Consider the following 26,221-nt stretch of genomic DNA (forward strand, 5'->3'; position numbering starts at 1 on the left):
ATTGCGGTGGCTTCTCTTGTTGCAGAGCACGGGCTCTAGAGCGCAGGCTTCAGTAGTTGTGGCGCACGGGCTTAGTTGCTCTGCGGCATGTGGGAACTTCCCGGACCAGGGCTCGAACCCATGTCCCCTGCATTGGCAGGTGGATTCTTAACCACTGCACCACCAGGGAAGTCCAGAGTTTCAGTTTTTTAGGATGAAAAGGGTTCTGGAGGTAGATGGTGGTGATGATTGCACAAACATGTGACTGTACTTAATGCCACCAAACTGTTCCCTTAAAAATAAACGTTTAAGATGATAAATTTTCCCCCTCCCCTCACTTCTGACAACCACCAATCTGTTCTCTGTATCTGTGAACTTGGTTTTTTGTTTTTGTTGTTGGTTTTTTTTTTTTCGGATTTCACGTATAAGTGAGATCATACAAGTATTTGTTTTTCTCTGTCTGATTTATTTCACTTAGCTTAATGCCTTCAAGGTCCATCCATGTTGTCACAAATGGCAAGATTTCGTTCTTTTTTATGGCTGAGTAATATTTTGTTGTGTATACCTACCACATTTTCTTTATCCATTTCACCCACCAATAGACATTTTGGTTGTTTTCATATCTTAGCTATTGTAAACAATGTTGCAGTGAACATGGGTTGAATATATCTTGTCCAGTTACTGTTTTCGTTTTCTTCAGATAAATACCCAGAAGTGGAATTGCTGGATTATGTGGTAGCTCTATTTTTGATTTTTTTGAGAAACCTCCATACTGTTTTCCACAGTAGCTGTGCCAATTTACATTCCCATCAGCAGTGTACAAGAGTTCCCTTTTCTCCACACCCTCGCCAACACTTGTTATTCTTGTCATTTTGGTATTAGCCATTCTCACAGGTATTAGGTGATATCTCATTGTGGTTTTGATTTTCATTTCCCAGGTGATTAGTGATGTTGAGCACCTTTTCATATACCTGTTGTCCATTTGTATGTCTCCTTTGGAAAAGTGTGTATTCAGAGTCTCTGCCTGTTTTTAAATTGGATTGTTTGGTTTTATTGTTATTGAGTAGTATGAGGTTTTTTATGTTTTGGATATTAATCCCTTATCAGATATATGATTTGTAAATATTTTCTCCCATTCCATAGGTTGCCTTCATTTTGTTGATAGTTTCCTTTGCTGTGCAGAAGCTTTTTAGTTTGATGTAGTTTCGTTTATTTTTCCTTTTGTTGCCTTTGCTTTTGGTGTCTAATCCAAAAAATCATCACCAAGACTGATGTCAAGGAGCTTATTACTTCCTATGTTTTCTTCTAGGAGTTTTACAGTTTCAAGTCTGATGTTCAAGTCTGTAGTCCATTTTGAATTAATTCTTGTGTATGGTATAAGACAGTTGGTACAGCATCGTTCTTTTGCATGTGGCTGTCCAGTTTTCTTAACACCATTTATTGAAGAGATTATCCTTCCCCCATTGTATATTCTTGGCTCCTTTGTCCTAAATTAATTGGTCATATATGCGTAGGTTCATTTCTGGGCTTTCTGTTCTGTTCCATTGATCTATGTGTCTGTTTTTATGCCAGAACCATACTGTTTTGATTACTGTAGCTGTGTAGTATAGTTTCAAATCAGATAGCATGATGACTCCAGCTTAGTTCTTTCTCAGGATTGCTCTGGCTCTTCAGGGTCTTCTGCAGCTCCATACAAATTTTAGGATTGTTTGTTCTATTTCTGTGAAAAATGCCATTGGAATTGTGATAGGGATTGCATTGAATCTGTAGGTTGCTTTGGGTAGTATGGACATTTTAACAATATTAATTCATTCTGAGCACAGAATATCTCTCCATTTATTTATGTCTTCTTCAATTTCTTTCATCAAAATGTTAGTTTTCATTGTACAGGTCTTTCACCTTTTTGGTTAAATTTATTCCTAGGTATTTCATTCTTTTTGATGCAGTTGTAAATGGGATTGTTTTCTTAACTTCTCTTTCTGATAGTTCATTGTTAGTGTATAGAAATTCAATGATTTTTGTATGTTGATTTTGTATCCTTAAACTTTACTGGATTCATTTATTAGTTCTAATAGTTTTTGGTGGAGTCTTTAGGGTTCTCTGTATACAATATGCCATCTGCAAATTGTGATGGTTTTATTCTTGTTTTTTGATTTGGATGTCTTTTGTTTCTTTTTCTTGTCTGACTGCTCTGGCTAGACTAGTACTATGTCAAATAAAAGTGGGCATCCTTGTCTTGTTCCTGATCTTAGAGGAAAAGCTATCAACTTTTCACGGTTGAGCATTTAACTGTGGACTTGTCATATATAGCCTTTATTATGTTGAGGTATGTTCCCTCTATACCCACTTTGTTGAGAGTTTGTATCATAAATGGATGCTAGTTTTGCTAAATGCTTTTTCTGCATCAATTGCAATGATACAATTTTTATCCTTCATTTTTTTAATGTGGTGTATCATGTTGATCTGTGGATGTGAAACCATCCTTGCACTCCTGCAGTAAATTCCACTTGGTCATGGTGTATGATCCTTTTTATATATTGTTGGATTCAGTTTGCTAATATTTTGTTGAGGAGGATTTTTGCATCTCTGTTCATCGGGCCTGCAATTTTTGTTTTCTATGGCATCCTTGTCTGTTTTTGGTATCAGGGTAATGCTGGCCTCATAAAATGAATTTGGAAGTGTTCCTTCCTCTTCTATTTTTTGGAAGAGTTTGAGAAGGATTGGTATTAATTCTTCTTTAAGTGTTCAGTAGAATTCACCAGTGTAGCCACCTGGTCCTGGACTTTTGTTTGTCGAGAGGTTTCTGATTATTGATTCAATCTCATTTTATGTTATGTGTATTTTACCACACACTAAAAAACTGTAGATTCTGTATGTAATGCACCTAGTACAGTGTTTGGAACATGATAGGTACTCAATAAATGGTAGTTCTACTGTGGTGTCACCATTCAATGCCCATGGCTTCATTAGTTCCCATTATGATCCTTGAGGTCATATTGTTGTTAAATATTATTTAAAATGTTAGGTGCCCTAGAAAACAAACTCTAAGATGTAGATTAGCTTGCAGGAAGTTTATTAAGGAGTCCTCTTGGGATCAGCACCTTTAGAAGGAAAGGGAATGGAAGGAAACGGGATTGGACAATGGGAGAAGTTGCCCTGTGATGCAGTGACAAAGGACACCGAATTTGGCCCAACAGGACACTATAAAACTGAAATGGCCTTTCAGCTTTGTGAGTTGTGGTGAGGGGGCTGGGATACAGCTTTTATACTTAACCTGTGTTTATCTGTCCTTGGATATGGGCTGCCTGGGAAGAAGGACATGCCCTTGGGTAATGGGGCAGTTTCCAGAGAGAGCTGAGGGCAGCAGTAGAGATGGGGAATGTCTTTCATTACTGAAGGGAGGAGAGAAGGGAATGTGCATTACTACAACAAAAATTTAGAACTAAAACTCAGGTTTCAGTGCCTCCTAGTCCATTCAGGCTCATTTCCCGTCCTCTGTATTCATGAGTAAAATTTCCATGTTATCATTCACATCATTAAAGAAATAATTAGGGAACTTTCAACTGACTACAGCAATGCTTTTCAAACCATTGGTGGTTGAGAACTAGTTATTTTCCTTTCCAGTCCTTCATGGACTGATACTTTTATAAAATACACAAAAAATAAGTTACTGGATCAATTAAATAAGAAGACATCTTACAGACAAGCTCAAATTTATTATTATTAGGTTCAGCAGACATAAAATTGCTGTGACAATTTGCTATAAAGGTTTTAACTGCCTACTTTCAGTCTCTAAACTTGTCTCATGTAGTCTAATAACAAAGAGTTCTCAAAACTGGTACCAATCTAGGACTCCACTCTAAATAATCCTGAGTTACAGGATTCTTATAAAACATTGTTGGTGTTCTAAATTGACATTGGCGATATATTGGATTAAATGAATGTTATTCTTCAATCTAGAGATCTGATCTTTGCTGTTCTTGGGCAATCCATAGTTCTCTTAAAGCCTGGCCTGAATCTAGGACTACTTATACCATCAGCATCACAGCTTCCAGGTATAAGTAGTCCTAAGGCCATTACTTACTCAAGGATCTAATGGATGAAAGGAACAAAGACCATTTTCTTGTTTGACAAAATAAGAGTCATCAGTCCTATTCCCAGGACTAGGAAAAGTGACTCATCTCTTGTAATGCTCTTGGGACATATGATGTAGGGGTAGGGAGATAAGAGAACAGGGAAAGGAGAGCTGACAGAGTATATCCTTCAGTAAAGAAGTACTGGTAAAACAAAGGGGTCATGATACATTCAAAGAGTTTATGAAGCCTTCTTATCTAATTTGGGGAGTATGACCTAAGAGCTGTGGCCCATGGTTGTAGCTTCATTGATCTATGAATCCCCTGAAATTGTATACAGAACATCAGGTGTGCTGCATCTGTGTCTTTTTGGAGAGGATTCACAGAGTGACCCAAAAACTCATAATCATTGACTTACCTTCCTAGTTTGAAACGTGGGTTATATTTCCCTACTTGCAAGGATTCAAGCTCAAGTTACCAAACACTCTCACTTGGATCTACTGTACTAGTTTCTTAGTGCATCAACCCTTACCATCTCTCTTCTACCTCCGTTCCATTCTCACATCACTGTGGAATGAGTATTTCAAAATGCAAACTGTTTCTGACAAATACATACACACACCACCTGATGCCCTTCAGAAAAGCTTACCATTGTTTTTAGGATCAAGATAAAACTAGATAAAAGGTCTTACATGGCCTGCCTACCTTCCATTCTTACCCCACACCACCCTTCCTCCATGCTTTCTCCACACTAACCATCCTGGCCTTCTCTGAACTCCCTACAGTTCCTCAGTCCACAGAGCCTTTGCAGATGGCTGCTCTACCTGGAATGTTGTTCCCCTACTCTCAAGTGCATTTCCTTTCTCTGGCCTCTCTGGTTAGGGCATGTTCCCCTTTTACAGAGACCCGTGTAGCTCTCCTTTGTAGCGTTTGTTACAGTTCCTTGTGATTTTCCATTAGTGTATGTCTCTCTCACTGGACTCTGAGTTCCATGGGGACAGAGACTGTTTGTGTTATTCACCTAGACATGCCCAGGGTTGAGCAGAGAACCTGTAGAGCAGGCCTGCCATAGGTGTTTATGACCGAGTAAGTTAGCAATTTTGTCCTCACTTAACAGAGAAAATTACGGTGTAGAGACTAGGAAACAGCCCAAGTTCACATAACTGACAGGTGGTGAAGCTGGGTTTTAAACCTAGATTTGACTTCCAATCCCTTGCTCTTAACCACTGTAATCACAACAGCAGTTAAAAAACAGTCATCATTTTATTCTGCACTTGTTATATGCCAGGGACTATGCTAAGCATTGTGTGTTTATCACATTATATCTTCTTCAGCCCTATAAAAGTATGTGGCTTTGTTATCTCTGTTCTGCATATGAGGAGACTAAGGCTGAGAAAAGTAACGTGTCCAAGTCACACAGTCAGCAGTGGAGCTGAAATTCAAACCAAGGCAGCTTTATTCTAGAACCTGCTGAACTGCTTCATCATATTAAAACTCTAGGCCCCTCTAGCTGATTTCATTTTCCCAACTTCCTTTCCTAATGCAGCTAAGTGGCTGGTGACCAGGCCCTGTGGCCTGGACCTCCCTGAAGTGCCTGGTGGTTATCTCCAGTTGCTCAGCAGGGGATTCCTGGCAGTGTGGGGACATCTGTGGGTGAGGCTGGCCTGCCTTTATTCCAGCCACTTAACTTTACCTCATTTGGATGGAGCCAGACCTGTGAAGGGGGAGGATAAGGATCAACGTGGACCTTCTGCCTCCGCTCCCAAGGATGGGGTAGAGGGAGCAAGAGGTGGCGATAATCTTTCCCATGCCCCAGAAACGCCTCTGAAGGGGCAGCATTACTGACTGGCAAGGAGCCTGGGACCTCCACAGCAGAGGGTGGAGCTGAAGGTGGGAGGTGGGAGGGTTGGGGAGGAAGGAGGGGTGGCTTGGGAATCACCCCTGGATTAGTTAGGAGAGCATTCCCTGCAGGTAACAGAAACTCGGAAAATCAGTGGCTTACATAAGTGGCTTTCTTACATGTCAAGAAGTTCAGAGACAGGAAATCCAGGGGTACTGCAGCTCCTCAGAGACATAATGGAGGAACCAGACTCCTGTCTTTGGCTTGACTAACTCTAAAGCATTGGCTTTTTCCTTTTCTCTTTTTTTTTTTTTTTTTTTTTTTTTTTGTCATAAGGTGGTTCCTATTCCTACTGGCATTGTTTCCATGTTCCAGGGAAGAAAAGGGTGGGAAGTGGGCAAAAGACAGATGCCTATTAAATCTGTCCATTTGAAAAAAATGGCTTTCTTTCCTAGCAGTTCCAACTAATATGTCATTGACCAGCTCTGGGTCCCATGCTTGTTTCTCCCTAGCAACAAAGGAGTCTTGAGAGGTAGTCTCTTAACTGGACACGTGGCTTCCCCAAGCAATTGAGGTTCTCTTATTGAAGAAGAAGGAAGAATGGTGTTGAGAAACATCAACCAGTTTCTGTCATAACACGTTTTCTTTCCAGAGTCCCTCCTCTGCTCGATAGAAATCATCATCTTTCTACAGCCCCTCTCCACCAGCTTCTTGACTGCTGCAAATAGAAATGCCATTACTTGACCCTAGTTGCCCCAGACCTAGCTCTTACCCCATGGAGTTGGAAGGGGTGACTGTACCTGAAGGTTTCAGGAACACATAAGAGTCCCCATCTTCATGGAAGATGGAAGAAATGAGGCATAGAGAAAAAAAAAAAAGAATTCTATAAATATGTTTATTAAAATGATAAATTTCCTGTAAGTATAATATAAATTTATGATATACCACACCATTTGCATGAATCGTTTACTATTTGCTCCTGGTTATTCTGCAAAAGAATGACTGGGTATACTCAAATTATGCATATTAAGTTGTTATAAGTTTAATTTTATTACAATGCTAAATTCTATTCATGTATGTTGTCTTCCTAAAATTTTGCTCACAGTATAGCTGCTTTATAAACTGAGAGAGGTTGTTAATGGCCCCTGTTTCATTTAAAGAAAAGCTTATGTGCTTCAAGAGGATATTACACTCATTAACATATATGCACCCAATACTGGAGCACCTAAATATGTAAAGCAAATACTAATAGACATAAAGGGAGAAATTGACAAAAATAAAGTGTTAGGGGACTTTAATCATCCCACTTATTATCAATGGACAGATTATCCAGACAGAAAATCAATAAGGCAATAGTGGTCTTAAACGACACAACAGACCAGTTGGACTTAATAAATATCTATTGGACATTATATCAAAAACAGCAGAATACACATTCTTTTCAAGTGCACATGGAACATGCTCCAGGATAGATCACATGCTAGGCCACAAAGCAAGTCTCAGCAAATTTAAGAGGATAGAAATTATCTTAAGCATTTTTTCTGACCACAGTGGTATGAAACAAGAAATCAGTTGCAGAAAAAAAAAGGGAAAAGAACAAATATGTAGAGACTAAACAACATGCTACTAGAAAACCAATGGGTCAATGAAGAAATCAAAGAGGAAATCAGAAAATACCTCAAGACAAATGAAAATGGAAACACTGCACTCCAGAATTTATGGATGCAGCAAAAGCAGTTCTAAAGGGATGTTTATAGTGATACAGGCCTTCCTCAAGAAACAAGAAAAATCTCAAGTAAACAACCTAACCTACCACCTAAAGGAATTAGCAAAAGAAGAAAAACAAGGCCCAAAGTCAGCAGAAGGAAGGAAATAATAAAGATCAGAGAGGAAATAAGTAAAATAGAGACAAAAAAAAAAATAGAGAAGATCAGTGAAACCAAGAACTGTTTTTTTTTTTTTTTTTTTTTTTTTAAATTTTTTTTTTTTTTTTTTTTTTTTTAAATTTATTTATTCATTTATTTATTTTTGGCTGTGTTGGGTCTTCGTTTCTGTGCGAGGGCTTTCTCTAGTTGTGGCAAGCGGGGGCCACTCTTCATCGCGGTGCGCGGGCCTCTCACTGTCGCGGCCTCTCTTGCTGCAGAGCACAGGCTCCATACGCGCAGAGCTCAGTATTTGTAGCTCACGGGCCCAGCTGCTCCGTGGCACGTGGGATCTTCCCAGACCAGGGCTTGAACCCATGTCCCCTGCATTGGCAGGCAGACTCTCAACCACTGCGCCACCAGGGAAGCCCTGTTTTTTTTTTTTTAAGGTTAACAAAATTGATAAACCTTTACCCAGGTTCACAAAGAAGAAAAGAGTATCCAAATACTCAAATTAAGAAATGAAAAAGGAGAAATAACTGATACCACAGAGATACAGAAAATCATAAGATAATTCTATGAACAGTTATATGCCAACAATTTGGACAACCTAGAAGAAATGGACAAGTTTCTAGAAAAAAAGAACCTGTCAAGACTGAATCAAGAAGAAATAGACAATTTGAACAGACCAGTTACTAGTACTGATATTGAATTTGTAATTTAAAAAAAAAAACTCCTAGGGCTTCCCTGGTGGTGCAGTGGTTGAGAGTCCGCCTGCCGATGCAGAGGACACAGGTTCATGCCCCGGTCCGGGAAGATCCCACATGCCGCAGAGTGGCTGGGCCCGTGAGCCATGGCCGCTGAGCCTGTGCGTCCAGAGCCTGTGCTCTGCAACGGGAGAGGCCACAACCGTGAGAGGCCCGCGTACTGCAAAAAAAAAAAAGAAAAAAAAAAAACCCAGCAAACAAAAGTCCAGAACTGGACAGCTTCACAGGAGAATGCTACAAAACACATAAAGAGCTAATACCCATTCTTCTCAAACTATTCCAAAAACTTGAAAAGGATGGAACACTCCCAGATTCATCCTACTAGGCCACCATTACCCCGATACCAAAGCTAGGCAAAGACATTACCAAAAAAGAAAATTATAGGTCAATATCTTTGATGAATATAGATGCAAAAATCCTCAGCAAAATATTGACAAATCAAATCCAACAATATATAAAAATGATCATACAACATGATCAAGTTGGTTTGTTTCAGGGACATAAGGATGGTTCAACATTTGCAAATCAGTCAATGTGATACAACTCTTTCCAATCCTGTTCAACATGGTATCAGAAGTCCTGGTGAGAGGGCAGAGAGCAGAAGCGAAAAGAACTACAATCCTGCAGTCTGTGGAACAAAAACCACATTCACAGAAAGATAGACAAGATGAAAAGGCAGAGGGCTATGTACCAGATGAAGGAAGCAGACAAAACCCCAGAAAAACAACTAAATGAAATGAAGATAGGCAATCTTCCGGAAAAATAATTCAGAATAATGATAGTGAAGATGATCCAGGACCTCGGAAAAAGAATGGAGGCAAAGATGGAGAAGATGCAAGAAATGTTTAACAAAGATCTAGAAGAATTAAAGAACAAACAAACAGAGATGAACAATACCATAACTGAAATGAAAAATACACTAGAAGGAATCAGTAGCAGAATAACTGAGGCAGAAGAACGGATAAGTGATCTGGAAGACAGAATGGTGGAATTCACTGCTGCGGAACAGAATAAAGAAAAAAGAATGAAAAGAAATGAAGACAGCCTAAGAGACCTCTGGGACAACATTAAACGCAACCACATACGCATTATAGGGGTCCCAGAAGGAGAAGAGAGAGAGAAAGGACCCGAGAAAATATTTAAAGAGATTATAGTAGAAAACTTCCCTAACATGGGAAAGGAAATAGCCACCCAAGTCCAGGAAGCGCAGAGAGTCCCATACAGGATAAACCCAAGGAGAAACACGCCGAGACACATAGTAATCAAATTGGTAAAAATTAAAGACACAGAAAAATTATTGAAAGCAGCAAGGGAAAAATGACAAATAACATACAAGGGAACTCCCATAAGGTTAACAACGGATTTCTCAGCAGAAACTCTACAAGCCAGAAGGGAGTGGCATGATATACGTAAAGGGATGAAAGGGAAGAAGCTTTCACAACCAACAACCAAGATTACTCTACGCAGCATGGATCTCATTCAGATTCGACGGAGAAATCAAAAGCTTTACAGACAAGCAAAACCTAAGAGAATTCACCACCACCAAACCAGCTCTACAGCAAATGCTAAAGGAACTACTAAGTGGGAAACACAAGAGAAGAAAAGGACCTACAAAAGCAAACCCAAAACATTTAAGAAAATGATAATAAGAACATACATATCAATAATTACCTTAAACGTGGATGGATTAAATGCTCCAACCAAAGACACAGGCTCGCTGAATGGATACAAAAACAAGACCCATATATATGCTGTCTACAAGAGACCCACTTCAGACCAAGAGACACATACAGACTGAAAGTGAGGGGATGGAAAAAGATATTGCATGCAAATGGAAATCAAAAGAAAGCTGGAGTAGCAATACTCATATCAGATAAAATAGACTTGAAAATAAAGAATGTTCCAAGAGACAAGGAAGGACACTACATAGTGATCAAGGGATCAATCCAAGAAGATCTAACAATTATAAATATATATGCACCCAACATAGGAGAACCTCAATACATAAGGCAACTGCTAACAGCTCTAAAAGAGGAAATCGACAGTAACAGAGTAATAGTGGGGGACTTTAACACCTCACTGACACCAATGGCCAGATCATCCAAACAGAAAATTAGTAAGGAAACACAAGCTTTAAATGACACAATAGACCAGAGAGATTGATATTTATAGGACATTCCATCCAGAAACAGCAGATTACACTTTCTTCTCAAGTGCACATGGAACATTCTTCAGGATAGATCACACCTTGGGTCACAAATCAAGCCTCAGTAAATTTAAGAAAATTGAAATCATATCAAGCATTTTTTCTGACCACAACGCTATGAGATTAGAAATCAATTACAAGGAAAAAAACGTAAAAAACACAAACACATGGAGGCTAACCAGTACGTTACTAAATAAGCAAGAGATCACTGAAGAAATCAAAGAGGAAATCAAAAAATACCTAGAGACAAATGACAATGAAAACACGGCGATCCAAAACCTATGGGATGCAGCAAAAGCAGTTCTAAGAGGGACGTTTATAGCTATACAAGCCTACCTCAAGAAACAAGAAAAATCTCAAATAAACAATCTAACGTTACACCTAAAGGAACTAGAGAGAGAAGAACAAACAAAACCCAAAGTTAGCAGAAAGAAAGAAATCATAAAGATCAGAGCAGAAATAAATGAAATAGAAACAATAGCAAAGATCAATAAAAGTAAAAGCTGGTTTTTTGAGAAAATGAACAAAACTGATAAACCATTAGCCAGACTCATCAAGAAAAACAGGGAGAGGACTCAAATCAATAAAATTACAAATGAAAAAGCAGAAGTTACAACAGACACCACAGAAATACAAAGCATTCTAAGAGGCTACTACAAGCAACTCTATGCCAATAAAATGGACAACCTGGAAGAAATGGACAAATTCTTAGAAAGGTATAACGTTCCAAGACTGAACCAGGAAGAAACAGAAAATATGAACAGGCCAATCACAAGTAATGAAATTGAAACTGTGATTAAATATCTTCCAACAAACAAAAGTCCAGGACCAGATGGCTTCACAGGTGAATTCTATCAAACATTTAGAGAAGGGCTAACACCCGTCCTTCTCAAACTCTTCCAGAAAATTGCAGAGGAAGGAAAACTCCCAAACTCATTCTGTGAGGCCACCATCACCCTGATACCAAAACCAGACAGAGATACTACAAGAAAAGAAAATTGCAGACCAATATCACTGATGAGTATAGATGCAAAAATCCTTGACAACATACTTGCAAACAGAATCCAACAACACATTAAAAGGCTCATACACCATGATCAAGTGAGATTTATCCCAGGGATGCAAGGATTCTTCAATATACGCAAATCAATCAATGTGATACACCATATTAACAAATTGAAGAATCAAAACCATATGATCATCTCAGTAGATGCAGAAAAGCTTTTGACAAAAGTCAACACCCATTTATGATCAAAACTCTCCAGACAGTGGGCATAGAAGGAACCTACCTTAACATAATAAGGGCCATATACGACAAACCCACAGCAAACATCATTCTCAATGTTGAAAAACTGAAAGCATTTCCTCTAAGATCAGGAAGAAGACAAGGATGTCCACTCTCACCACTATTATTCAACATAGTTTTGGAAGTCCTAGCCACAGCAATCAGGGAAGAAAAAGAAATAAAAGGAATACAAATTGGAAAAGAAGAAGTAAATCTGTCACTGTTTGCAGATGACATGATACTATACATAAAGAATCCTAAAGATGCCACCAGAAACCTACTAGAGCTAACCAATGAATTTGGTAAAGTTGCATGATAAAAAATTAATGCCCAGAAATCTCTTGCATTCCTATACACACTGAAAGAGAAGTTAAGGAAACACTCGCATTTACCATTGCAACAAAGAGAATAAAATACCTAGGAATAAATCTACCTAGGGAGACAAAAGACCTGTATGCAGAAAACTATAAAACCCTGGTGAAAGACATTAAAGATGATAACAGATGCCAAGATAGACAATGTTCTTGGATTGGAAGAATCAATATTGTGAAAATGACTCTACTACCCAAAGCAATCTACAGATTCAATGCAATCCCTTTCAAATTACCAATGGCGTTTTTTACAGAACTAGAACAAAAAAATCTTAAAATTTGTATGGAGACACAAAAGACCCCGAATAGCCAAAGCAGTCTTGAGGGGAAAAAACGGAGCTGGAGGAATCAGACTCCCTGACTTCAGACTATATGACAGAGCTACAGTAATCAAGACAATATGCTACTGGCACAAAAACAGAAATATAGATCAATGGAACAGGATACAAACCCCAGAGATAAACCCATGCACTTATGGTCAACTAATCTATGGCACAGGAGGCAAGGATATACAATGGAGAAAAGACAGTCTCTTCAATGAGTGGTGCTGGGAAAACTGGACAGCTACATGTAAAAGAATGAAATTAGTCCCTAACACCATACACAAAAATAAACTCAAAATGGATTAGAGACCTAGATGTAAGACCAGGCATTCTACACCTCCTAGAGGAAAACATAGGAAGAACACTCTTTGACATAAATCACAGCAAGATCTTTTTTGATCCACCTCCTAGAGTAATGGAAATAAAAACAAAAATAAACAAATAGGACCTAATGAAACTTAAAAGCTTTTTCAAAGCAAAGGAAACCATAAGCAAGACGAAAAGACAACCCTCAGAATGGGAAAGACTGTTTGCAAATGAATCATCGGACAAAGGATTAATCTCCAAAATATATAAACAGCTCGTGCAGCTCAATATTATAAAAACAAACAACCCAATCCAAAAATGGGCAGAAGACCTAAATAGACATTTCACCAAAGAAGACATACAGATGGCCAATGGGCAGATGAAAAGATGCTCAACATCACTAATTATTAGAGAAATGCAAATCAAAACTACAATGAGGTATCACCTCACACCAGTTAGAATGGGCATCATCAGAAAGTCTACAAACAACAAATGCTGGAGAGGGTGTGGAGAAAAGGGAACCCTCTTGCACTGTTGGTGGGAACGTAAATTGATACAGCCACTATGGAGAACAGTATGGAGGTTCCTTAAAAAACTAAAAATAGAATTACCATATGACCGAGCAATCCCACTACTGGGCATATACCCAGAGAAAACCATAATGCAGAAAGACACATGCACCCCAATGTTCATTGAAGCACTATTTACAATAGCCAGGTCATGGAAGCAATCTAGATGCCCATCGACAGATGAATGGATAAAGAAGATGTGGTACATATATACAATGGAATATTATTCAGCCATAAAAAGGAACAAATTTGGGTCATTTGTAGAGACGTGGATGCATCTAGAGACTATCATACAGAGTGAAGTAAGTCAGAAAGAGAGAAACAAATATCGTATATTAACACATATATGTGGAACCTAGAAAATGGTATAGGTGAACCAGTTTGCAGAGCAGAAATAGAGACACAGATGTAGAGAACAAACATATGGACACCAAGCGGGGAAAGTGGCGGGGAGTTGGGGTGGTGGTGTGATGAATCAGGCGATTGTGATTGACTTGTGTACCCTGATGTGTATAAAATGGATGACTAATAGGAAAAAAAAAAAAGTCCTGGCCACAGCAGTCAGACAAGAAAAATAAAAGGCATCCAAATTTAGAAGGGAATGGGCCTTCACTTGTGGCACAGTGGTTAAGAATCCTCCTGCCATTTGCAGGGGACACAGGTTCAATCCCTGGTCCGGGAAGATCCCACATGCCACAGAGCAACTAAGCCCGTGCACCACAACTACTGAGCCTGTGCTCTAGAACCTGTGAGCCACAACTACTGAGCACATGTGCCACAACTACTGAAGCCCACACACCTAGAGCCCATGCTCTGCAACAAGAGAAACCACCGCAATGAGAAGGCTGCACACCACAACGAAGAGTAGCCCCCACCCACCACAACTAGAGAAAGCCCACAGGCAGCAACGAAGACCCAACGTAGCCATAAATAAATAAATAAATAAGTAAATGAGGAAATTGTTCATGTTCAGAGCAATTTAAAAAAATAAATAAAATAAAATAAAATTGCATCAAAAAGAATCGGAATAAACTTAACCAAGGATGTGAAAGACCTATACTCTGAACACTATAAAACACTGTTGAAGGAAATTGAAGATGATACAAAGAGATGGAAAGATATCCAGTGCTCTTGGATTGGAAGAATTAATATTGTTAAAATGGCCATACTACCCAAAGCAACCTACAGATTTAATGCAATCACTATCAAAATACCCATGACATTTTTCACAGAACTAATGAATTAAATAATCCTAAAATTTATATTAAACCATAAAAGACCCTGAATTGCTGAAGCAATCTTGAGAAAAAAGAACAAAGTTGGAGGTATCATGCTCCCGGACTTCAGACTATACTATAAAGCTACAATAATGAAAACAACATGGTACGGGCACAAAAACAGACACACAGATCGATGGAACAGCATAGAGAGCCCAGAAATAAACCCACACACCATGGTCAATTAATCTACAACAATGGAGGCAAGAATATACAGTGGAGAAAACACAGTCTGTTCAATAAGTGGTGCTGGGAACACTGGACAGCTACATGTAAAACAATGAGATTACATTTCCTCACACCATATACAAAAATAAACTCAAAATTAAAGACCTAAATGTAAGACTAGAAACCGTAAAACTCCTAGAAGAGAACATAGGCAGAGTACTCTTTGACGTAAATCATAGTAATATTTTTCGGATCTGTCCCTAAGGTTAAAGAAATAAATGCAAAAATAAACAAGTGGGACCTAATTAAATGTAAAAACTTTTTGCACAGCAAAAGAAATCATTGACCAAACAAAAAGACAACCTACTGAATAGGAGAAAATATTTGCAAATCTTATGACCAACAAGGGGTTAATATCCAAAATATATAATCAGTTCATACAACTCAACATGAAAAAAAAAAAAAACCCAGTGGAAAAATGGGCAGAAGACCTAAATAGATATTTTTCCAAAGAATACATATAGATGGTCAACAGGCACATGAAAAGATGCTAAACACCGCTAATTATTAGAGAAATACAAATCAAAATAACAAAGAGATATCACCTCACACCTGTCAAAATGGCTATCATCAAAAAGTAACGGGGCTTCCCTGGTGGCGCAGTGGTTGAGAGTCCGCCTGCCGATGCAGGGGACACGAGTTCGTGCCTCGGTCCAGGAAGATCCCACATGCCGCGGAGCGGCTGGGCCCGTGAGCCATGGCCGCTGAGCCTGTGCGTCCAGAGCCTGTGCTCCACAACGGGAGAGGCCACAACAGTGACAGGCCCGCGTACCACAAAAGAAAAAAAAAAAAAGTAACGAATGTTGGCAAGGATGTGGAGAAAAGGGAACCCTCATATACTGTTCTTGGGAATGTAAATTGGTGCACCCACTGTGGAAACAGAATGGAGGCTCCTCAGAAATCTAAAAATAGAAATACTGTATGATCCAGCAATTCCACTCCTGGGTATATATCCATAAAAAACAAAAACACTAATGTGAAAAGATACAGGCAGCCCAGCATTCATAGCAGCACTATTTACAATAGTCAAGATATGGAAACAACCAAAGGTTTCATCAACAGATGAAAGGATAAAGAAGTTGTGGTGTGTGTATTTATTCACATATATAAATATATTTGTATATATATATATATTTATTTATAAATATATATATTTCAATATATATATTGTTCAGCACAGGGAATTATAGCCATTATTTTGTAATAACTTTTAATAGAGTATAATATATAAAAATACTGAATCACTGTGCTATACACCTGAAACAAATATAATATTATAAATCAACTATACTTCAATTTTTAAAAAAAGAATTGAATGAAGGCCTATACAAAGTGAAAAAAAAAATATGTGCTTCAAAAGTCACCATCAAGAAAGTGAAAAGAGCCCACAGAATGGCAGAAAATATTTGCAAATCATGTATCTGGCAGGGGTCCTATATTCAGAATATGTATGGATCTCTTACAGCTCAACAATAGAAAGACAGATAACCCAGTTTTTTAAATGAACAATGAATTTGAATGGATATTTCTCCAAAGAAGACTTACAAATGGCCAATAAGCGCATGAAAAGATGCATCATTAGTCATTAGAGAAATGCAAATCAAAGCTGTGAAAAGATACCACTTCACACCCAATCAAAAGACAGGTAATAACAAGTGTTGGTGAGGATGCAGAGAATTTTGAGAAATTTGGCAATTTCTCAAACAGGTAAACAGAGTTACCAAATGACCCAGCAGTTCTCCTAAGTACAAAACCAGGAGGAACAAGAACATGTCTATAGAAAAGCTGTACGTGAATGTTCATAGCAGCATTACTCAGTAGCCAAAATGTAGAAACAACCTAAATGTCTATCAGATCATGAATGGATAAGCAAGGGCTTCCCTGGTGGCACAGTGGTTAAGAATCCGCCTGCCAATGCAGGGACACGGGTTCGAGCCCTGGTCTGGGAAGATCCCACATGCTGCGGAGCAGCTAAGCCCATGCGCCACAACTACTGAGCCCGTGTGCCTAGTGCTTGTGCTCCTCAGCAAGAGAAGCCACCGCAATGAGAAGCCCGCACACCTCAACGAAGAGTAGCCCCTGCTCGCCGCAACTAGAGAAAGCCAGCGCACAGCAACAAAGACCCAACACAGCCAATAAATATATTTAAAAAGAAAAAAAGAATGGTAAGCAGAATGTGATGTGTACATACAATAGAATATTATTCAGCCATAAAAATGAAGGAAGTACTGGTACATGCTGACAACATGGATGAACCTTGAAAATGTCATGCTAAGTGAGTAAAGGACTATATATTGTAGATTCTGTTTATGTGCAATGTCCAGAATAGACAAGTTCATAGAGACAGGAAGGAGATCAGTGGGTCCCCTGGACTAGAGCTGGGGGGAGGAGGAAGGAGGAGTGACTGCCAGTAGTCATAGGGTTTCTTTTTGGAGTAAAGAAAATGTTCTAGAAGTAGATTGTGGTGATGGTTACACTAAAGACCACTGACATATGCACTTTAAATGGGTGAATTTTATTAGTGTGTGAAATATATCTCAAACCTTAAAAAGTTGATAGTTGATATCTGAAAAGTTAGAAGAAAAAAAAACAGAACAAAAGGCCTTCAGTGTGTAAGCAGTCAGATTGTATTTACTTCTTAGGTAGCCAAATTCTTTAATAAATACTTATAAATGCAGTAAATAGTTACTTATTCCTATTCATTAATTCAACAAATAATTGACTGCCTTTTTTGTGCTAGGTGTGCTGTCAGGTGCTAGGTAGAAAGATGCCTCGCCTCAGCTTTGCCTCTACTTCTTTAGGCTTCCAAGTAAGGTGGTACGCCTGGGGGACGGCAGCTGTCTCTGTGCCTGGCCTCACTTGCATTTTCCCCCGTTTGGAAAGGTGTCGGGTATTTATGATGCCTTAGTCAGCACAGAGCAAGGAGGACCTTGACTATAGTTTCAGAGCCTTAAGCTTCACCTCATGCTCCAAATCCAAGACAGAGCAGCTGAGAATGGAGCTAGCTGTGCCACCAATTGCTTCTCTCCCATTGTTAATCCCTTTAATTCTGCCGTCCGCAGGCACCCCTCCCTTCACACTGTCCTGTTGCCCACTTGTGATATGACTGAACAAGTGGTTTTGGCTTTGAAAGGTGATTCTTAGAGACACCTCAAGTGACCCAGTCCCTGGCTTGTGGGGATGCTCTTGATGCTCGTTACCATGGGGCACCAGAGATCTCCTGTGGGCTAATAACACTTTCAAGGTAGCTGCTGCTGACTCCCCTGAGATCCCGGCCTCGCTGCCAGGGTCATTAGAGGGAGCAGCATTTCAGTGCTAAGGGCAAACAGTGAGAAGCTGCCAGTCTCTTTTGGTTCTTACAGAAGGGTTTATGCTCTGGCACTTGAGTTATCAAATCGCTTTAAAGCATGGGACAACTAGCTTAGTGATGATTTTATACGTGTGTGTGTGTGTGTGTGTGTGTGTGTGTTATACGCTGTATTTCTGCTTTGCTGTGTCATTCCCTGGTCAAGGCGTTATAGTTTATTTTAAAATTTGTCTATCTCTTTCACAAACCTTGAGTTTTATGGCCAAAAGGAAAAAAAAAAAAGTGAACCACTTTTCAGTCTATGTGTACTTTTTCTCACAGAGCCCTAGACTTAAACTAATTCTAATTTCTCTCTCCCCCCAAATTGATGAATTTATCAGTATCCTAAAACGCTCATTACATTTACAAAAGAATGCTTCCTGGTGGCATGTGGATGGAGAAATCCAGCTGGGTTTGGGGGGGTAAAAGCTCGTGTTGGCCCTTAGCCTGCTGTAACTGTCCTGCCTGCCTCTCTAACCACCACGCTCATGCTCCTGGTGCCTGCAGAGCATAAGAAAAGCTTCTCCCCTACTGGACTCTCCCCTCATTGCTATAGGAGGGGAGTAGCAGGAAATGGAATCTGCCCTGGTCATGGGACTTTTTTGAAAGAAACAAAGCATGATCTGATGAAGAGCAGGTTAATCCTGCTATTTCATTTCCCTTTCAGAAAGGGTGGGGGCAGGATTGTGATATGAAGTATTTGGTTTCACATCTGTTCCAGGAATTATCCTCGGCATAAATCCACTTTTCTTTCAAGCATCCTGAAGCATCCCAGGGAGCTCCTCCTCCCGGGGCATGCTCCCTGCCCCCACAGTTTATTTCATGGCCACAGAGCAGCTGACAGACTCCCCGAGAAATCATCCTGTCATTGCTATAGGAGGAGCCTTGGAAGTCAGAATTTCTGTGTGTCAGTGATATCAATTTTGTGCTCTGCTCTCCATGAAGGGTTTAGGGTAAAACCTAAACCCAGCAGTGTGGTATAATGGAATCTTTCCATTATACCAATTTAAATTTAAATACCAATTTTAAATTTAATTCCAATTTAAAAATCAAAGGAACTGGCTCTCATCTCCCATTGGCTACTATTTGTGTGATCTTGGGCAAGTCACCAAACCTCTTCAGGCTCAAAGCCCTCATCTGTGAAATTAACATCTTTGGCACTTTGAGAAATGAAGTTCAACTCGAAAATGATACAAATCTGTAATCTGTTACATGTTATGTTTATCAACCTCAGTTTAAAGTAACTTTTCAACTTTCAAATCTTATTCATGGGAAAATGAAAAATAATTTCATATGTGGCAAGGTGACTTCTAGTTTTAAAACCTGAACTTAAGGGCCAACCAAAGCAATTATTCAAACAAACACAGGCTTGTAACTAGAGTTTTTTTAAAGTTTTCTGGAACTTCTGTTTTCTGTTTCCATCTTTGAGATGTTTAGCATTCTCATGTGGCCTTTGAGTGTATGGTAGGAATTTTCTATGAATAATTATGTTCCACACACTATTAGGTGCACATAAGGAAAAACAAACTAAGTGAAACACAAGATCCCCAACCTTAATTCAGAGAATAAACATATATACAAGGAAAAGCAGAATTTCAGATTTCAGAGTGAAGCAAAAGACAAATTCATATTTTGACAAATGTTAGTATATGCAGATGGTCCCCAGCTTACAATGGTTCAGCTTATAGTTTTTTGCCTTTATGATGGTGTGAAAGCAATATGCATTCAGTAGAAACCATACTCTGAATTTTGAATCGTGCTCCTTTCCTGGCCTAGTGATTTGCATTACAATCCTCTCTCGTGATGCTGGGCAGAGAACACAGCCCCCAGTCAGCCACATGATCCTAGGGGTCAACAAGCAATACACTTCCAACCATTCTCTACCCAGACAGCCAGTCTGTTTTTCACTGTCAGTAAAGTAGTCAACAAATTACATGAGATATTCAACACTTTATTATAAAACAGGCTTTGTATTCGTTGATTTTGCCCAACTGCAGGCTAGTGTAAGTGTTCTGAGCATGTTTAAGGTAGGCTGGGCTAAGCTATGGTGTTTGGTAGATTAGGTGTATTAAGGCAGCAATGTAAATAAAACACACAATTCAAGGAACAACTGGATCAAGGGTCAAATGGGAGATATATGGGGGGAAAAAATGAGAAAATAGGATCCAGCAAAGGCAGTACTTTTAGTAACATGAAAAAGTAGTGACTTCACCTGGTATAAAATTATTCACCTGAGGCTGAAATTAAGTTCTGACTAAGATCAACCATAGCTGGACAATACTAACATCATTAAAAAGTATGGCTAATAATAAACCTTGTAAGGAGTGAATAAGGATGGTTTACTTAATCACTCAGTTTGGAGAAAAATCCACATCTTTAAAGTGTTAACCTTTAATAATATTGAGTTTTTGGTAAGGTTACCTTTCCTCTTTCTCACCTCTCTGAAAGATCCTTCTTAGTCACTCTTTTAAAGCTCTTCATCCTCTGCTTACTTGTGAATTTTCCTTCTCTAGAATCCTGCCTTTGAGAAAGGTTTATTGCAGGGCCAAGCAAGGAGAATGGGTGGCTCATGCTCAAAACCCCTAACAGTTTTTGGGGAAAAGTTTTTATAGGCAAAATTTGGGGTGAGAACTGCAGGGTGTGTGACTTTCTTCTGATTGGTTGGTAGTGAGGTAGGAGGGCGGTGCTCCAGGAATCTTGTGCTCAGCCTGAAGTTACCATCCCCCACCTGGGTGGGGGCCCTAGTTCTTTCCAGTAGTTTCAACTGACCTCCATATTTGACAGTTCCAAACCTGTACCTCCAGCCAGGGCTGTCATGTATGGCTTCACAGATTGGTTGTGCACTGCACAATTCTGGAAATAACATATACATAAAACAGGTACGTAGCAGGCTTTCTCTGCCCAAACTTCTCCCTGGAGCCACCTTTAGACATCTCTCCTGAATCTCTCACAGTCACGTCAAACCCAGCACGTCCAAAACTGTGCTCGTCATCCTCTCAGACACACTCCCCTTATGGTCCCTCCCTGTTCACCTTCAATAAACTAAAGCCAGAAACCTAAGAATCATTCTAGCTACTCCCCTCACCCCACATATCCCATTGGTTATCAATTATTATATTTTTCCCTTTAAACACTTCTCAGATCTTATATCTAATCTCATTCATTTCCTCTGACTTAATTCAGACACATACCACTTTTTGTTTGAATTACTATAGTGTTTTCCATACAGATCTTTTTGCCCTCGGCCTCATTCTGATTTTATCCTCCACACTGCTAGTAGTGGTTTTTTAGAAACAGTTATAATTATGATACTTCCCCACTAAAAAGTTTTCAAAAGCTTTCTTTAAAGTGCAAATTCTTCAGTGGGTAACCAGAGCCCTTCATGGCCTACTCCCTTCTCTACCCACATTTTCCACTACTCCCCCAACACGTACCTTTAAATTCCAGTCATTCTAAACTACTCGCTACACTACCTCACACTTCCGTGCCGTTGCACAAGATGTTTCCTCTTTGTAGAAGTCCCACCTCCCCTTGGCTAACTCCGGCCATGCTTCCATTTCCAGATCTTGTCGTCTCTTCCAAAGTCCTTCACCGACCACAGTACCCACTTCCCCCTCTTACCATTAACTCCTGTAATACCCTTTGCCTTCCTCTGTAACAGAATTTTCTAAAATACATTATTATATTTCACTTGTTGACCTCTACCACCAGGTTATAAACTCCCAGAAGGATTAGGAATTATGTCATTCCCCTCTATATCACCAGTGCTTTTCATAGTGCTGGGCATTTAATAGGTATTCAGTAAGTGAATGTGGGATAAAAGATCAGTTTCTATTGCTGTTATAAGATTTAACATTCACTAAATAATTCTCTGGACAATGTTAGATTAACTGTGCAGTGTTCACATCCTGTAAAGTTGGGGTATTTTAATAACTATGTCTGTGCTGCTTTCTCTTCCTTGGACTTCTGAGAGGAAGAGAAGACACTTCATGAAACTTCATGCCATTTTTGTAATCAGCTTCTTCCTGGTGTTCAAGGGCTGTGTTCTTTGATTCACCCAGAAACCCATGTGGGGAAAAGAAGAGGCATATAATAGAGTACCTATCTTTAATAAGCTTAAGATGTTAAATCCACTACTTGTTGACTTTAAAAATGTAAGGAGATGTAAATACAAATCTTCCAGAATTGACTCAGTAGCAAACTACTAGGGTGTATGTGCCCATACCTTATGAATTGATCATTTTCAGAATGTAGCTATTTGCTTATAATTACTTTTCATTCACCTATCACGGCCCCTAAAGGGGGGGAAAATGTAAAATAAAGTATCAGTTAACTGTAATTTTTATTATTTTTTAAAAAATGTTTTTACCCATAACTTCAAGGAAGAAAGATGCAAATAGCAAACATATCAGGTGACATGGTACAATAGGAAAAAATCCTGGACTTGGATTCTATTACCATACTTGCCACTTAGGAACTGTGCAATCTTGAACAAGTTAGTTAACTTCTGCAGGCTCAGTATAGTCATCTGTAAAATGAAAACACATTCATTTAGAAGTATTTTTTTAATGCCTACTATGTGTCAGGTGCTTTGCTTGGCACCTGAATTAAAATACTGTAGCTGCTGTGTCTACTTCATGGAGTTACTGTGAAAACTAGATGAGATATTGCATGTGAAAATGGTGGTGGTGGTGGTGGTGGTGGTGGTGGTGGTTTTTCTGTCAAGCAACACCTAGAACAGTTTCAGTCTTCAGTCATCAAAGACATAATTTGGGGCAGAAAAGTACACTGATTCATTTGCAGCAAGGTATGAAGCAAAGAAAAATTGGGCCTTAACCCCAATTAACAAAGAAGTTCAAGTAGCCTCAATATTCTTTGCCCAAGCATTCCAGCTAAGACAGGTTTTTCTTTGTTGGTACATGAGGTTATTGGTTATATTCGTTATCTATTGCTGCATAACAAATTTTACTCAAAAATTATGGCTTCAAACAACAAACATTTATTATCTCACAATTTCTATGAGTCAGGCATTCTAGCTTAGCTGGGGACCTCTGGCTTAAGGTCTCTCATGAGGTTGTATCAGGCTGTCAGCTGGGAGCTGTGATCTCATCTGAAGGCCCAACTGGGGGATCTGCTTCCAAGCTCACTCATATGGTTATTGGCAGGCCTCTTTCCACTCAGTCCTCTCCAAATGGCCTCTGTATCAACTGAGATATGCCCCCTTCCACAGGTTCATATGTGAAATTTTAACCCCCCAGTACTTCAGAATGTGACTATATTTGGAGATAGGACCTTTAAAGGGGTGATTACGTTAAAAGGAGGCTGTTAGGGTGAGCCCTAATCCAGTCTGACTGGTGTCCTTAGAAGAAGAGGAAATTTGGACACGCAGAGAGGCGTCAGGGATTCACTCAGAGGAAACCCTGTGAGGACACAAGAAGAAGATGGGCATCAGCAAGCCAAGGGGAGGGGCCTCAGAAGAAACCAAACCTGCCTACACTTTGATCTTGGACTTCCAGCCTCCTGAACTATGAGAAAATAAATTTCTGTTGTTTAAGCCAACCATTCTATGGTATTTTCTTATGCAGCCTGGGCAAACTAATACAGCTGACTCACAACATGGCAGCTGGCCTCCCCTGAACAAGCAATACGTGAGAGAATGAGAGAGCACCCAAGGCAGAAGCCACAGTCTTTGTACAATTTAACCTTGGAAGTGACATCCCATAACTTTTGCTGTATTCTCTTTGTAAGAAAAGAGTCAGTAAGTCTGGTCTATACTCAGGGTGGGGAGATTACATAAGGGCATGAGTATCAGGAGGCAGGAATCACAGACCATCTTAAAGGCTGCCTGCCACACTAGTTTTTTTTTTCAATAAAGTAAAAATAAAAAATTAGGAGATGGACACATTGGCAGTTTTTACATGGTAAAGTAGGTTCAACTTCATCAAATACATGAGCACTCTGACTGATATAATCTGTAGGCCATACTACTATTCTGTGAAGCTAAGGTTCTGATCTGGCAGACAGAAATTTTTGACATTTAGGACAAGTTTTTCTGGGAGTGAAAAACAGCATTTTATGGACTAGATTGAAGAGAACTGGTACAATGGAGCCTTAAGTCTATGTCTAATACAGTGATTCTCAACCAGCGGTGCATACCAAGAGGGAAAAGAGGAGGGGAGTTACCATAAGCTTAAAAATAGCATAGTCAAACTGTAATATAATTATGTATGGAGAGTGATAAGAAATTTACAGCTTTCATAAAACAAACTGCAGAAAGTAAAATGGAACAAAATCTCCATCTGGCTGATGGAGCATAAGTCATAAAAGGTCGAGAAACTACTCTCATCATTCTTTTATTGTTAATAGACAAAAAGAGGGATACAAGACGGTAGCTTAGAAATGGGCATGCAATGAACCATAATACCCAGAGAGATGATACACTTTAGAAAATCCAGTGAAAAGTAATAAAAATGATTAGTGGGCCGTATGGATTAGTTTAGAAGATAAACGTAAAGTAACAGACATATTCAGGAGCCTTTCGAGAACTAATAGGAAGATCTTTACAAGAGAAGGATAGATGATAGTTAAACTCAAGCTTTATTTCAAAGGATCCAGAGGACATCTGCTTTGTGGTGATAGTGAATTGACATCTGATTCCTCAGAAAGTACACTGAGCTTCCAATAGCTTTAGCCTCTAAATTTAGTAGCTTTGTCAGCTTGATTGTCTCATGTTTGTCTAACCATCAGAGTCTATGTGGCAAAGCTGTCATTATTCCCACCTAAGGTCAAACTTCTTTTCACCTACAGCCCTCTTTTTGGTCTCTAAAATGATGCTAACGTGAGGTTAAACTCTCCCTTTCAGAGCACTCTAAGAGCTATCACTTGTAATAACATCTCCAAATATTAAGCTCCAATAATTTGGCTCCTGCTTTGCTGGAACTCCCCCTTGGGTGGCCCTTTGTTTTAAGAGAGGAAGAAGCTGTTTCCTGTTATCTCCTGGTTGCACGATAACAAGATGACAGACAGGTTCTAGGGTCCATTTCAGTTTTCCTTACAAAAAGGTGTGGAATTAGAGGGTGAGACACGGGAGGATCTCACAAGATGACCCACGCTAAAAAGGTGTCTTGGAATTTGAATAATGTTTTTATGGATTACCTAAAGAGTTCTCCTGAAGTAAATGTTTATGTTGGTATGGAACAATTTTTGAAATATATTGTCAAGTGAAAGATTTTTTTTTAATTCCACTGTAGATTATGCTCCCATCCATGTAAAAAGGGGAGAAGGAATATATGTTTATCATATGTTTGCTTGTATGTGCAAAGACTATTCTGAGACGGATACAGATACACACAGCAGTAACATAGCAAAGGGTCTAGGGTAGAAGAGACACTTTTAACTCTACACCCGCCTGTATTGTTTGATTTTCTTTTTTTTTAATTTGTGCAGAGATTACTTCTTTTTTTTGGTTGCGCCAGGTCTTAGTTGCAGCAGGCGGGCTCCTTAGTTGCGGCTTGCCGGCTCCTTAGCTGTGGCATGCGAACTCTTAGTTGTGGCATGCCTGCGGGACATAGTTCCCTGGCCAGGGATGGAACCCGGGCCCACTGCATTGGGAGCCTAGAGTCTTAACCACTGTGCCACCAGGGAAGTCCCCCAGATTACTTTTTAAAAATACAAATAGGAACAGTTTTTTAAGTGTGGTCAGATCTTTCTTTCTCTCCATCCCTCTCTGCCTCTTCTTTCTCTCCATCTTTTTTCATCTCTCTTCATGTCTCTTCACAGCTTCATTAAC

General features: G+C 39.4%; 1 protein-coding gene across 6 annotated transcripts in view; it reads left to right on the top strand.

The window, feature by feature from the left end:
- TTLL5 (tubulin tyrosine ligase like 5) overlaps positions 1-26,221 on the top strand; it is a 317,335-nt gene that overhangs the window by 272,060 nt on the left and 19,054 nt on the right. The window lies entirely within an intron of this gene.

The sequence above is a fragment of the Phocoena sinus genome, chromosome 2 (genome assembly GCF_008692025.1).
Source record: "Phocoena sinus isolate mPhoSin1 chromosome 2, mPhoSin1.pri, whole genome shotgun sequence".
In the NCBI taxonomy this organism is placed as follows: Eukaryota; Metazoa; Chordata; class Mammalia; order Artiodactyla; family Phocoenidae; genus Phocoena; species Phocoena sinus.